Raw genomic sequence first — 10,776 nt, 5'->3', positions numbered from 1 at the left:
TCCATTCTACAAATGTCTGTTTTACAGAGGTTTTACTACTTTATTTTCCATTCTACAAATGTCTATTTCACAGAGGTTTTACTACATTATTTTCCACTCTACAAATGTCTATTATACAGAGGTTTTACTACATTATTTTCCATTCTACAAATGTCTGTTTTACAGAGGTTTTACAACATTATTTTCCAATCTACAAATGTCTGTTTTACAGAGGTTTTACAACATTATTTTCCATTCTACAAATGTCTATTTTACAGAGGTTTTACTACATTATTTTCCATTCTACAAATGTCTGTTTTACAGAGGTTTTACTACTTTATTTTCCATTCTACAAATGTCTATTTTACAGAGATTTTACTACATTATTTTCCACTCTACAAATGTCTATTATACAGAGGTTTTACTACATTATTTTCCACTCTACAAATGTCTGTTTTACAGAGGTTTTACTACTTTATTTTCCATTCTACAAATGTCTATTATACAGAGGTTTTACTCATTATTTTCCACTCTACAAATGTCTATTTTACAGAGGTTTTACTACATTATTCTCCACTCTACAAAGTCTATTATAAAGAGGTTTTCGTTCATTTTTCTCCATTCTACAAATGTCTATTTTACAGAGGTTTTACTACATTATTCTCCACTCTACAAATGTCTATTAAACAAAGGTTTTACTGCACCATTCTCCATTCTACAAAGTCTATAATACAGATGTTTTACTGCATCATTCTCCACTCTACAAAGTCTATTATACAGAGGTTTTATTACATCATTCTCCACTCTTCAAAGTCTATTATACAGAGGTTTTACTGCATTATTCTCCACTCTACAAATGTCTATTATACAAAGGTTTTCCACTACCAAAATGTTAATTATATAAAGGTTTTACTAAAAAAAAAAAATGTGTTAGTGCATATGTGTTGAAGAGGTTTTACTGTAATATTCATTTTACAGTACAAGTTACTCAGATGTTTGACCTTAGAATTTCAGTAATGAAAAAGTTTTACTTGTTACTTAATACAAAAAAAAAAAAAAAATCAGATGCACAAAATGATCACTTAAAACTTGGTGTCTAAATTTGCGTAATATGGTATGAAAAAGGTACAAGCATTCAATGATTTGATCACTAAATAGACTGTTTAGAGGTTTGACCAAACTAATATTATGTTTTAGAATGTGTGTTTCAGGTATCCTGACCAACAATGAACCCTAGGTTTTCCTGTCGACCCTGGAACTTTTTTTTTATCTTAGATTTATTTATTAGCCAGGCAAAGCTCATAGTCACTCATTTAAACACACTTTCGTTCTGTTCTGGGAGCCTGACCCTATTCTTGACAGTTTAATGACCATTGTAAATCAGTGTGTAGAAACGTGTTATATAAAGCATAATATTGATCCCTGAAAATAAAAACTAAAAACTAAAATTAAATTGTTTGTTTCCTCAAACACACATATTTTGTTTTGACCTAATTATATATCTTTATGTGTTGGTTGCTTTGTTATTTACCTTCAAGTTATACTATGTAACTAAAGATGAGCAATAAATATTGAATTGAATTGTATATTTTTAGTAAGAACATTACCAGCAGTGTTAAAGCTAAAGTAGCATATATTGAAAAAGACTTTTCCTATAGAGACATCTGTGTGTATACAGTTGGCTGTAACTGGTGAACGAGTACATGGGTACCAGATTAATTATAGCTCTGTGAATGTGCCTAGGCTCCAGTGATGGAAGGATCTTGAGAATGTCAACAAGATACTTACCGTAAACCCTAAGTGTCGAATAACAGCCTACAAAAAAGTGTTAATGGTCTTCTATCAGTGACAACCAATATCACGGGCTAGTAATACTAGGTAGGGTAAATATTAGTTTAGGGATATCACCAACACAGACAAGGTTCAAGAACTTTAATCAGTGACAGCCAATGTTACAAGGCTGCTGATTCGGGGTTTGCTAAATAATAATTTAGGATATCATTAACGCAGACTGGGTAAAAACACGGTTCTAAAACTTCTATCTGTGACAGCTAATGTTATAAGGTTGGGTGATTCTAGGTCGGGTAAATATCTTTGACGCAGACTGGGTAAAAACACGGTTCTAAAACTTCTATCTGTGACAGCTAATGTTATAAGGTTGGGTGATTCTAGGTCGGGTAAATATCTTTGACGCAGACTGGGTAAAAACACGGTTCTAAAACTTCTATCTGTGACAGCTAATGTTATAAGGTTGGGTGATTCTAGGTCGGGTAAATATCTTTGACGCAGACTGGGTAAAAACACGGTTCTAAAACTTCTATCTGTGACAGCTAATGTTATAAGGTTGGGTGATTCTAGGTCGGGTAAATATCTTTGACGCAGACTGGGTAAAAACACGGTTCTAAAACTTCTATCTGTGACAGCTAATGTTATAAGGTTGGGTGATTCTAGGTCGGGTAAATATCTTTGACGCAGACTGGGTAAAAACACGGTTCTAAAACTTCTATCTGTGACAGCTAATGTTATAAGGTTGGGTGATTCTAGGTCGGGTAAATATCTTTGACGCAGACTGGGTAAAAACACGGTTCTAAAACTTCTATCTGTGACAGCTAATGTTATAAGGTTGGGTGATTCTAGGTCGGGTAAATATCTTTGACGCAGACTGGGTAAAAACACGGTTCTAAAACTTCTATCTGTGACAGCTAATGTTATAAGGTTGGGTGATTCTAGGTCGGGTAAATATCTTTGACGCAGACTGGGTAAAAACACGGTTCAAGAACTTCTATCTGTGACAGCTAAGGTTATACGGTCTGGTGACTGTAGGTTTGTTAAATACATGTATAAGTTTAGGATATTCAACTCGGACATGGGGAATAAAACAAGGCTCTAGAATTTAATCAGTGACAACCAGGCTTACAAAGTCTTGTGATTCTGGGTAGGGTAAATATTAGTTTAGGGCATGTAGCTCAGATCAGCAAACTTCAATTGTAATCGCGATTCAACTTTCATAAATAGATAGATTATCCATGTATGTCTCGTAGAGGAGGAGAGAACAGATACTGCTACTTACAATTGTGGTCTGGAGTATTTTTTGGTGAAGCCATTCAATCTCTCTCATCACATCATGTATGCATGGAACTTTTGATGGATGAAAAAAATCCTTGGTTAGATAATTCTAATTAGATGGTTCTAGCTATTAAACAAAGCAAATCTAAAATCACAATGGATAAGATATATATTCATTTGCTCATTTAGACTTATGGTCACAGGGGTCAATGCTGGGATAACACTATCAAGTTTGTTCAAATATATGTATGACTTTCACCAGCTTCGAAATTCCCATGAGTAAAAGATGCTAAAATTTGCTAATAAATGTATGTAAAACATTGAGTAATGATATTAACCTATATTGTTACTTCACAAACATTCCTGAAGTATCCCTGTCCTTCTGCAGGGAAACTCTAGAATTCCTAATACTTTGGCCAGCTAGAACTTAATGCAGTATGATTGGTGTTGGTATCCAAGTACAACTTCAGCACCGAATAAATTGTTTATTAGCTGTAACTAACCAGAAGGCTAAGTTTATGTAATTGTGCAGCATCTGCCATTCTCAGTTCAAAACCTGTTTACAATTAGTAGAGTATTCCTTTTCCTGGAACCATTTCGGGAAAGTCAGTGAGTTGACATGTACATGTAGACCTCTGGTCACTACTTGTAAGTATTTTATAACTCTCATGACCGTAATTTGTAGGAGGGACGGGAAAATTCTACAGGTTCAGGAAGATTTGGTCCCCAACCCCATTTCCCCCAGACCCCTCATCCAGGGCTTAAGCCCTGTACCTAAGTTTCAATTTGCCCCCCCCCCCCCCCCCCCCCCCCCTATTTGCTGGTATGTATATGTATTAATATGGTAATAGTATTTTGTAAACTGTTAACTCAGTGCATTCCTTCTGTATACTAATATACTAATATACCCTCAGGATATTGTGACACCCTTAGTAATTATGACATATTTGTGTTTGATTCTTGTGGTATACACATGATAGTTTTATTAGTTATTGGTACTTGAATATTTTCTAATGCAAGATTATGTTTGATGGCTACCCACACTTGGGGTATATGATTCACTTGGTCTGTATGTCAGGACTACTTAGTTAGAGGTCAGTCACAAGCTGAAGGTCAAACAGGTCAAAATGCTAGTCATAAAGTCCCAGAGGCAAGAGCTAAGGACACCTGGAGACATCCTACTTCACCACTGAGTATCATGAACGTTACACAACGTTATCATATCAGTTTGTACTTAATCATGTATTAGAAACACTTGCAATATCATTGTAATAATGTATATTCATGTGTCCGGAAATAGTCTATTGAAAGACAGTTGGCCAGACTCAAACCTTGTCCATCCCTATGTAACTTTAGTAGAATCTACCATGCATTGATCTGGTAAAGTCCATTATGATCTACAGTGGTGTAAGGATTAATTTTGTATACATTTATTTTTTCCGGGATCCCTGATTTTGTATCTGAATCATCGATCTGCTTTAAGTCAAGTGGTGTGACAGCTACCTTTGGTTAGAGGCCGAAGTTTATTAATACGATAAACTGGTACAACAAAGTGTCTGTGAGTTGATAAACTTTTAGCACAAAGTGTCCGTGAGTTGATACAGATATATCTATGTATAATTGGCACTCCTTTAACATATAGTGTTTGTGGAGTTGGCTGTTTCATTGCCTCATTTTCCACGATAGATCCACCAAGTACTTAAGATATCGTTCCGATATTTGTTATCTCAGCATGGTCAGCTATGGCCATCCTCTCAATTATGTGTTTGGAGCTTCATTGAAATGGGATACAGTTTTCTTTGATAAAAAGGATATCTGGATCAATTCAAGATACAGGTTATCCCTGAAGGGTTTTAGGGAGTGATACTGTTAGAGGAAGGAGGAGGTTATTAAATGATAGGGTTTGAGGTCAAGTGTCTTTACAGAAGTAGGGGGTAAATTGGTTCTTTATATCAAACTGCTTTTAGTGTTATTACATCGAGATATGAGGTCAGTAAATGTCATTCATGATTATAAAGTGTTTCCTTCTTTTCAACATTTTTAGGGAATTCAGAACATTTCTGTTGATTTATATGGATACTGGAGATCAAGAGCTTTTAATATTTCAAAAGCTGCACATATTGGATCCTGACCTTCTTATGTTCAAAAAAGACCATGAAGCAAAGGTCAAAATACTAATATTTCAATTAAATTGAAAGAACACCATAATTAAAACCTCACATTGCTAATACGAGTAGTATTGGAAAATTTGGGTAAGAAACTAAGAATAGATTCATCATGATGCATTGATCAATTTGATATAAAGGATACCTATAGATATCCAGAAATTATAACATGAAGAAGTTATCCATATCAATGTAAGTGCCTTATCACGGGACCGGAATGAGGCAGTTATGAATGTTCAGCAATACAAGGCTGAATTTGTTTTTTTCATTTTGCATTTTTTTTTTTAAATTACAAATTTAGACAAAAAGTATTTCAATATGTGTAATGCTAACATTGATGGTTTTTACTGAGAGTGCACATTGAGTTTCGGTTTCATTTCCCATTGAGAATTGTTAACGTCAGCACACAGTACACAGGATCGGCTTTCTCGAGAGCTCTGCCACGTGTACAGATTAAGTACAAAACATGTATAATGGATACAGGTCATTTAGGTGATTGTATTAAATTGTCTACCTTCAATGTCAGATAACGGCTGTCACAGATGACAATTTTAATATGTACTCATAGTTAGCTTCAAAAATCAGATGACTTTTAAGTTTTAGGTCACCAGAGTTATTCAGATAACCTTTTGTGATTAGGGTGGGGTCATATTAAGCTGTCACAGAGTGCAAAAATAAATAAAAATAAAGATCTTCTGAAAAATTCTGTAGGATTTTCACTTACATTCAATGAACTATCCTTAGGTGATGAAACTATCAGAATTATTCTTCAAAATGAGGTGACCCCCCCTCCCGAAGGGTCTCACAAGGGATCACTTGGTGCAAAACCTACAAATTACATTTCCTTCCGTTGTAATTAGCTTAAATGGTCAATGTAGACCAAATTTTTTAAGGAATCGTTCATTGGAAATCAAAGCTTTTACTCAAGAAAGGGCTGATCTTCAGATACGGCTTATGATTAGGAACATAAGGGTCAAATAGGACAAAAAGTTTTCAAACTCATCTCCTCTGAAATGTTTACCAGAATTTTATCAACAATGGGGATCACAAATTTTACTCAAGAAGAGAATGGACCCAGGGGGGCTCATAAGGGGTTACTTAGTGCCAAACACAATAGCTTGACTGAAAGTTACTGGTGGATTTAGACAATTATTTATAGGATGATCCTTATATATTGAGGATCATAATCTGGACTCTTGTAGGGGCTGACCCATGGCCACTAGGCCACTTATATAATTATCATAAGGGGTTTCAGAGAGAAATACTTTGATTCTGAACATCTGAACATCTCCTCTGAAACTTGATTTCTGGATGATCATCAACATTTTATAAAATTGATGAAGATCTTCTCTGTAAGGTACTGGTAGATGAAGACCAAACATTATAGAATGATCTCCTCCTTATAAATGATAAATTGTCATTTTTTAATAACTCTTACATCCAAATGTTACAAAAGTATACTGTAATACAGACTTGTAAAGTTTTAAAGTTGTCTTCGTTTATTAACTAAGTTAATTGTATATAAATTCTCATCCATAAGAGATGTTTTTAATGTTTTTTGATGTGGAACTTGTCAAATACATTTTACAGTAATGTAACATGTCCTTAAGTATATTGACTGTTATTTAAAATGGTGAAAACTCTGATTTCGAAGAAAAGCTGTTTTGTTTTTGCATAACATAATACCTCGCTAACAAGTAGAACATAATGTTCCAGTACTCTGTGTGACCTTCATTCAGACATTTTGTAAATTGAATTAAGTAAAATGTATTTGCGGTTAGGCTTTTTAAAATCAACTTTATAGATTAAATTTACCCAAGTAGTAATTTCAGATCTTGTGAGGCATTCCTGTAATGGGTAAGGTTTAGTTGTTCCTATATCATATTGCTGACTTAAGGAATGATAAAAAGAACACATTTTTATGTAACAAGCTGTTGCTTTCGGAGGATTTCAGTAAATCATTGTACCATGATTGATGTTTTGGAAATATCAAACAGTTATCTTATTCATCTGCTGCTGTTCAGTCGAACTTTGATACAAATCTGTCTTGTAGGATCAAGTTATAACTATAAAATGTTCATAAATTGACAAAGTTGTTCCTCTGCTGTATTTAGACCCCATGTCTGATCGAGTCATTGATTGTGCTTTAAGACAGTGATGGTGTAATGGAATCACAGTCGGTAGCATTATCATCAATTTGTTACAGCCCTATTGGCTTACTGGTTCTATCCAAGATTAAAGAAAACCTCTTTGATACATGATTAAGGTTTGACTTTGTTCTATCCCTATGGTTTTTGTAAGGAACAGCTAACATACCTTCCTGACAAGTATTACCTGTACAGCTAGATATAGGTGTCCTTACATACACATCACCGCAGGTTGTAATAATCTTGTACCATGTTTGATATAAACAGATTTTATTACATGTAATGCTTCATTGATATTTTGGGCATGATACAAATTTACCATTCTTACTCATGTCTTTCTTACATTTCCAACTCTGCAAATCTGACAGCTAGGGAGGGTACTTATTTAAAGATATTATCATTTAATTTCCAGTCATAAACAAGGCTGAATTATCCAGCAGGGATTTTATCTACATGTTGTAAGCAAATATTTATTCTAATTAGAGCTTTAGAAAGAAAGAAAAAAAGGTCAAAAAGATGATTAGAAAAAGACTTGAGTGCTATACCAAGGATATTCCAACTCACACATACAGGCAACTTTGTAGTTGGCTTGTGTTAAAGGGTTAAACTTCCTGATAAGTCCATTGTTATCTAGTCGGTGTACTACACATCATTAGCAGATACACAAATCACAGGGAAATTATTTCAATGATTCAGCCCTACTCTATGCAAAATTGTGAGTTACATCAACTATTAGAACATTATCTCTGGTTATTATGGTAATTATACCCCCTCCCTCTTCCACTTATTGAGGGCAGATATAGTGATCCATTTGTCAGTGCATCCGTCCAGTAAAGCATGCATGCTATCTATATTGGTAAAAAAAAATGGAGGCGGGAGGGGGATAATTGAGCCTCAGCTCACTTTGTTTATATTAAACAGTTTTTGTTTTATTCTATAAATAGCTTTATAAGAGTTTTGATAGATACTATATATTTCTCTACAAAGTCTCCCAGTTACAATTTCATCCATAAAAGATTGAAATGTGACCTTTTTTCTACCAGTTCTGATATTTATTATTTTTCTAGATTTCCACAATATTTCTTCTAGTACTTTGTATGACTATTGTTCTATTAAATTGGACAGTTAATATTCCTCTACAGAGTCCCAGTCACTGTTGGAATAACTTTTCGTATGAAGATGATTTTTCCTCTCGACTTTAAAACTTCATGAAGCTATAAGTCAGCAATATTTTTTTGCTATTTATTAAAACATTCAAATAAAAAGGTAATTATTTCACAACATGCGCTGACAAAAAACGTCGATTTTTTACTTTGTTATCTAGCCTTTCTGCTGGAAAAAAGCCTGGAGTGCTTTTTAACAGCAGATAATGAAGATTTCATTGCCTATTTACTGGAAGTTTACAGCCGAAACTAATCAAGTTAAATTTGACAGCAGCCAAGCACTGTTCACTCCTCCTGTTTCACATGTAGCTGACCCGTACAACCAGTGGACTGGCTATCGTGTTTCTCATTTGTAAAGGATTTCATTTGATCATCATAAACATGTTGCTTGTGTTAGCGTGTGTGAGGGAAAGAGGAATGGGAGGCTGCCAGAGGACCTGATAAGGGTCCAAAATAGAGGGTTTCTCCTATTTGTAACTAGAGTTCTCTACAGGAGCTTGTATCAGGAGTTAAAAGGATAATCAGGATTTTGTAGTGATATGTATTGATGAAAGAAATGTCATTGAAGATTTTTTGGTTTCAGTGGTTTGTGCCAGCACAACTTTTCAATTGTCAGGATTTAAATTAAACTATCTATTTTACAGCAGTTAAGAAACACGTTCTATCCGCTTGTATTAATCACTCTTGTTGGCCTAGATGGTAGCATATGCAGGGAGTCTTAGTATTGGACCAGGAAACTGGACTACCAGGGAAAATCCCACATGGTCGGGCAAGTGATCATGACCACACATGTACTTTTTCACATCTGATTTCAGAATTAAACTGGCCATCCTGGCCACCACTGCACCACCCAACTGTACTCAGGTGGTCAGGTCAGAACGGTCAGAACTGTCATACTCCCCACAACGTACATAGTGTTCCTTGACGTGCAAGCATTTCTTTTAAACCATCTGTTTTAACCATATACTCAGAACTTTATTATATAAAGTAGAAGTTCCTCAAATGAGTCCCTATAGCTAATATGGTGATGAGCACCAGGGTGGGGTACATGTATCTGTGAGAACCACACCCTGGCCATCTGTGTAAAGAAATGAACAATGGCTTCAACATATTGCACCTATCTATCCAAATATGTTAGCTTTTATGAAATAATCCTATTACTGCAGTACATTGTATTTGTAATTATGATAAGGCACTTAAAGATCGCTGCCCCATTGCAGGCAAAACACAGGAGAATTCCACGGTTGTGTTTCAAGCACATAGTAACCTCCCCTTAAATTCAAAAACTATTGTTGACTAGGTAGGTCAGTTACTTATATCAACAGTATAATGATAGTTGGTCCAAAGTTTGAAACTTGGGCTTGCCCCTCTGCATTTTAACTGTCAGAATACTGTTAGTGACTTTTATTGTTTATTTCATCTTTATTGGGTTTTTTTCATCAATGTTCTGTAAGGTGTGTTTTTCTTTTCAGAAATTATTCACCAAAGCTAAAGTCAAGCCAGAAAAAAACCTTCCAATACATAGTTTGAATTTTTTGGCAAAGGTATAAGGATCCTTCAAAGTTAAAGCAGTAGTAACTGTGTTGTTAGCTCACCTGTCACAGGGTGTCTGTGTCAAAGGTTACGCCATGGTGTGGTTTCTGTCATTTGGCCATCATCAACTTTTTCCCTTTAAAGACTTATTAACAACCATGAGGTCTTGAGTTGATATTTGCCATATGTTAAAATCTTCAGTGGTTCCTTTTAATGGTTCTTGATGATGGAGTAATGATATTTGCTAAGTAGATGGAATGAAGATATATGATATGTATAAATATATGACCTTGACCAACATTCAAGTTCACATTGGTTTAATGTGTTAAAATCTTCAAACAGCTTCTTCTCCTGAACTGTTATGACAAGAGTAATGCTATATGCCAGGTTGCTTACCAGAAGAAGAAAGAACTATTAAAGTTGTTGAAGTAACTGATCTTGACTTACATTGAAGGTCAAAGGATAAAGGGTATTTTTTTTCCTAAACAAATTATATAGAATTTGAAGTTTAAAGTAAGAGTCATGCAATTTGGTTTGTAGGGTTCAGAAGCATAAGAAAAACATTGTTTGAATTATTTCAATTTCAAAAACATTCGGGGTTATATAACCATCACTGGGGATGTTCCTCCATCCATCCATCCGTCTGTCCATAGTGGTTGTCCGGATGATAACTTGAGAACCAATGATCATAAAAAGGTCAAACTTGGTGTGTGGTTTGCCCTA

This window comes from Mizuhopecten yessoensis, unplaced genomic scaffold (genome assembly GCF_002113885.1).
Source record: "Mizuhopecten yessoensis strain PY_sf001 unplaced genomic scaffold, ASM211388v2 scaffold11131, whole genome shotgun sequence".
NCBI lineage: Eukaryota > Metazoa > Mollusca > Bivalvia > Pectinida > Pectinidae > Mizuhopecten > Mizuhopecten yessoensis.
The sequence above is the reverse complement of the archived record's forward strand: the minus strand, read 5'-3'. Positions refer to the sequence as shown.